At 32.9% G+C, this 5594-nt stretch overlaps 1 long non-coding RNA gene across 1 annotated transcript; it reads left to right on the forward strand.

The window, feature by feature from the left end:
* The first annotated feature begins 1160 nt into the window (after positions 1-1160).
* On the forward strand, positions 1161-5187 carry LOC122310837. The gene is made up of 3 exons (XR_006242692.1): positions 1161-1296; positions 3001-3072; positions 5148-5187. It is a non-coding gene; the product is annotated as an uncharacterized LOC122310837 (long non-coding RNA).
* Positions 5188-5594: the final 407 nt, after the last annotated feature.

Here is a 5594-nt window from a genome sequence, read left to right on the forward strand (position 1 = left end):
ATTTCGACCTTTATCTTCTTCTTTTTTTTTTCATTTTTTCAAGCTATAATCTTATTTTTTGATCCCCAATTCATACCAGATTATTTATAATTTATATATACATATATATTCATGTATAATTTATTCATATATAGACTATTATTTTAAAATATAATTTATATATATTTATATATATAATTTATTTATATATCGACTATCCTAAAACGGTATCGGTATCGAAATATTTCGTTTCAGTGTCTTGATCAGTACGACATCCGGTACGATATTCAAAACATTGATTAAAACTGCTGAGACTGCTATTGTTTTTTCGATCGTCTTGTTCAACGCAAGTCGAGTCACATTTATTTTTTGTCTGTCTTCATTTTTTCTTTTGCATTATTTTTTAAATTAGATTTAAATGGACACGAACATTTTTATTGTACACGGAAACTACATATATGGGAAGATCAGACTATAACAAAATAAAAATAAAAATAAAACCAGAACCATGGAGTACTGTCCCAACAAAATTTCAACAAAACGTGGAAATCAATAATTATGGTTTGTTTCTTCATAAATTTCAACCCGGCAACGTCACATTTTAGCCTGTATTTATTTTAATTAGACCCCACACTACAAGAAATTTGACTTTTTGCAGCGATTTTAATTTTGTTGGAAATAAAATCGCTGCAATTGATTATCAATTCCAGCGTTTTTGGAGTACGTTGCAGACTTTTACAACAACAGTTTTCTTTTTTCAATTTTGCAGCGATTTTTACTTATTGCAACGAAAAACTTCGCTGCAAAATAATTACATGCGATTTTAACTTAAATTGCAGCGGACAAAACTGCTGGAAAAAGAAAAAAGTTTTGTAACGACGGGTGTTTTCGCTGCAATTACATTTTTAAAGAAAGAGCGCCAAAACGCCCTAAAATCACATTTCCCCCCTCCCCGTCGCTTTGCTCTCGTACACTCCCAAATCCTGTGATTTCCCCCCTCCCCGTCGCTTTGCTCTCGTACACTCCCAAATCTCGAACATTTTTTAATTCCCCAACTTCTTCTCCTCCATTAATTTTCTCTCTACGCTGCTGTCTCTTCCACCGAAATCCATCACTAACAGCAGAGCTACTCCACCGATTTGGCGACCGCGGAATCAAAATCCACTCATCGTCGTGCATGACTCCCATTTCTGCATGTTCCAGTTCAAAAAGTGCGACTTTCGACATTCCCAAATCTGCCGTTCGACAACAAGCAAACCCTTTTCCTGTATTAGTGGGTTATCCAACTCGCCTCCATCCCATCGTCCCCTCCACTCGGTAAGATACTCTGTTTTGGACAAATAGAATATGTTTACTCTATTTTGGATAAATAGAAAATGTTCTTAATGAAACCTTTAGGTCAAGTAGAAACAGGGGTGGTTTGCTGTTTCAATTTATGCATAAATTGCCTATGTGTTTGTGTATGTATAATGTGAGCTTATGTGTTCGAAGGAGAAAAAGACTCCTTATTCTAGTTGAACCACTTTCAAACTGTGTTTCTTGCTTTCCTATGTGCTTATGTTAGTTTTTCTGGGTACACATTTGAAGAGTTTGTGATCCATACATGTCCATTATAGTGCTGCACCTTGACATGATATAGGAATAATGGAAAGGGATGGTAATGACAACTTAAAAACTCATTTTTCTCAAACACGGGAAGAAAAAAAAAAAAAAAACTGAATCTAATTTTTTTTGTAAAAAAACCCCTATATTCTGCTAATAGTTGTCTTTACTCCTCTCCTGACATGTTTTATGCATCCTCACCTACATCTTTGTTACAGTAATTATTTTTTATTTTTGAAAAGCACCCCTCCACTTCCCATTTTGAGGGCCCCTTAATGGACTCCCTAATCTCCAGTTTCGAATAAGATTTACAACAACAACAACCTCAATCAACTTTAACGCTTTTTGCCAAAGAAAATCTTCATAAAGATACATAATTGAGAAATGCCCAACTGTCCTGAACTCTGTCTCCAAGCACCAAACTGATGTATATCAGAACATGTCCCAATAGATAGATTGGAAAATGTTGAGGTAGATAGAATGATGATTATTACTAAACATTCAGTACCACATGCAATCTAATTAATTTGTATGCGTGTGGCCCTTCCCTCAACAATTATCAATTTATTGTTTCACATTTTACCAAGTAATTAAAGCTAATAATCCTCTAGGATAATTTATAATTAAGCTACTGAAAACACTATATATAAATGCATGTAACCAAATGCAATGAGCTCATATACTTATATATATATATATATATATATATATATATATATATATATATATATATATATACATATTCATTCTCAGTTTTAGAGAGTTGCTTATCTAAAATTGAAAAAAATAAAAATACACAGACCCCTCATTGCTTGTGAGCTTTAGCTCTTCATTTAATTGAGGTTCCAACAAATTACTAAAAAGCAGTCAAATGCCATTTGTGGTGAAAATTCCAGATTTTGGTTATTGGTCATTGTTCCCTTGGACTTCTAAGTAATTTCCTATCATTGCTTCATTCTTAACCCACCACTCCATCTTTATATATCTTTCATGTAGAAAACTCAATGGCCTTTATTGGACAGCAAGCATGTTATTAGTCATGTTCATGAATTCATCATAAATGCTTTTGATTTGAGTAGTTTTAAAGTTTTGGCTTAGTGCTAAGTATGGAGAGAAGTTAAATGGGTTGAGGTTGTGCTTTGTTGTTGATTTTCCCTAAGTGAAGAGTGGGTATGGAAAGTGCTTTGTAGCTGATTTTCCCTAGTTGGTTTTAGGTGAAAAGTGTTTGGCAAAATATAACCTGTGGGTTTACAGTAATGTTTTCCAGTAGTGTATGATAGAAAATTTCTCTTTGGAACATTATAACATAACATCAAGAGATGCAAAAGAAAAAGAAAATTAAAAAGAATGCAATATAAGTTGTGCCAATTAATTAAAGAATGTTCCTTTCTCCATCTCATGACTGGTGTTTTATTAAAGGTGATCATCCAGTCCATTTGATAGTGATTGGCATCAAGAACACCTCTGGATTTCTTCTTTTGGACTGTTGAGGTATTCTCTCTCTCTCTCTCTCTGGTTCTAATAATTGTGGGTCCTTTTAAGTTTTGGGTTTTTTTTGGAATATTTTACTGTCTTTAGATGGCAGTTTGTTGAATATAAAATCACTTCCAAGTTTTTACAATAATGGGCGAAGTGGATCGTAAATCATTTGGACTTTATGTACTTAATTATGTTTTTCTGGAGATATTTTATAGCTACTAGAATTTAGGAGTTGAATGGTATTGTGATATATTTGGAAGTTGTATGGAGATTACCTTTTATCCACTCAGGTTATCTGGGCCAGTTTTGTGAGTCCAGTTTTGCGTTTATATTGAGTTTAGTGAAAGTAGGCTGAACATGATTAGTTAATGTGTTATATGTTTCTTTTTTCCGTTTAGAAAAAGGTAGGTGCATGTAGATTAATGGCTCCAGGAAGTTGTTTGGATAAGATTTCTATGAGGTGTTGTTTTGCATCTTTTGTGAAAGCTATTTTTGATCTTTTATTTGTTTTCCCACAGAAAACTGGGCATGCAATGCACATATGATTTCTATTTTTATAAATAGAATTTTTTTGGCATCCAAAAGATTTTTAGATTAAATTAAAGAAAATTGTAAAAAAGAATCTAGAAATTTGAGGAAACATGTAGCTCTTCATTTATATTGATTTTGCTTATTCTATGAGTCTAATAACAGAGATGAGGTTGTGTATTTTGCTTCTAATTAGTTGTGCTGATTGTGAAGAATGTTTGTATATGTAAAGTACAAACACTCCTAACTTTAAGGCAAGATTATGGTAGCCTCATCTAAACACCATATCTCTTGACATCAAAAATAGTAGAATTCATTGGTTGAGCTCTTAGCCAAGGTCCATAGCCTGTGTGTTTTTTAAGAGGATGTGTGTATATTGTGAAGGAAATGTCAACTGTGTGAAAAAAGATAAATACACACACACACACACACACACACACACCATAAACAAAATAAGATCAACATGCTAGTGTTACTATGGTAGTATCTCAGTCTGGAACCTGTTTGTCAACTTCCTTATGTTCAAAAGCAAAAGCTTAGTCCCAAGATTTAAGATGTAAAGTACCCACAAAATCTTCAGTAATTGTTGGACGTGATTTGTAGCTTACTTTTGTCCTATTTGCTTGCATTTGATTGTCTATGTATGGATCAGACTTCTACAGGTTTTCTGACCAAAACCACGACACTGCATCAAACTTTGGACCAAGTATTTGGGCAAAAAAGATTGTATATTGGCAGTGTGTGTGAATACAGGTTTAAGTTATAAAGAATTTTTTATTTTTTATTTTTTTCATACTAAGAGAACTTAACAAAAAAGTTCAAAGATCATGCATCCTAGTACTCGAGCACGACATGGACATCATATGGAGGTAAAAGAAATAAAAGAAGTTTTGTAATTGAAAACAGCTAACTGTTCCATGCCAAAAGTTTCTACAAAAAAGTTCTGCTATAGTTTTAACAATAATTCTTCCTGAGGTTGAATCATTTTTCAATTATGTTTAGGCCTCCATTTTTATGTGTTAAACTAGTAGAGATCAGTATGTATTTTTTTACCTTCTACTCAAGCTAATAACTAAGATAACAACTAAGGATTTCATTAGAATTTTATGGTTTATCAAGAATTATCTCCTCCTGTGTTTATGCTATGTCTACCCATAAATCATGCTCATTTCTAATTTTGCTTAATCTATATATATTTAGATTGGTGGCTGCAAGTCCTATGGATAATTATCTCTACCTTGATCATAAAAGTGTAGTTTGAAAGCAGCGGAGACCTAAATAAATATCTAAGTAAATTGTTTGTAAATTTGCACAGGAGTTTTGGTTTGGATAGTTATTGATAAGCTTCTAGTGTTAACAATACACATGTTTTCCAGAATTTTATGAAAAAGAGGTTTTATTAAAAAGTTGTACTTTACTTGAATGGAGTTCTACTTTGAGATCAGTAAATTAGATTGATGCTGATGTGTTACAACTACTATGGAAAGTAGGTTTCAATGCATTCTTCATCTACAATAAGGCTTTCCCGTCTGTATAACTTCATGCTCTTCACTTTCCAGGTTTTTTGTTCTACTAATTTGTTGGTGTTGTGTCTTTCCAGAAAACTCATATACAGGTATGCCTTTATTTCTATTTTTAGTCTATCTCTCATAATCTGTTGAAATATATTTAGAGAGTTGCTGATATTGCAACTAGTTGCAGTGATCTTGGAGCGATATTCCACTCACCCTTGCCAAGAGCATAGACCCTATTACTGCCTAGCATCTTTTCTTGAATATGGGAGCAATTACTTTAGTTGAAAGTGATGAAGTGCACTTAGGCTCGACTTGAAGTTTCTGCTTGGCTATGTACTAAACATATTTCTACTTGTTGTATACTGAATGTACTGAACATATTTCTACTTGTTGTATACTGAATGTACTTTGTAGAACATTTTCTATGTACCCTTTGTATTATTAAGTAAAGGGAATTAAATCCTAGCTGATCTACTAACTTTGCTTCTAATA

This window comes from Carya illinoinensis, chromosome 5, assembly GCF_018687715.1.
Source record: "Carya illinoinensis cultivar Pawnee chromosome 5, C.illinoinensisPawnee_v1, whole genome shotgun sequence".
NCBI classification, from domain to species: domain Eukaryota; kingdom Viridiplantae; phylum Streptophyta; class Magnoliopsida; order Fagales; family Juglandaceae; genus Carya; species Carya illinoinensis.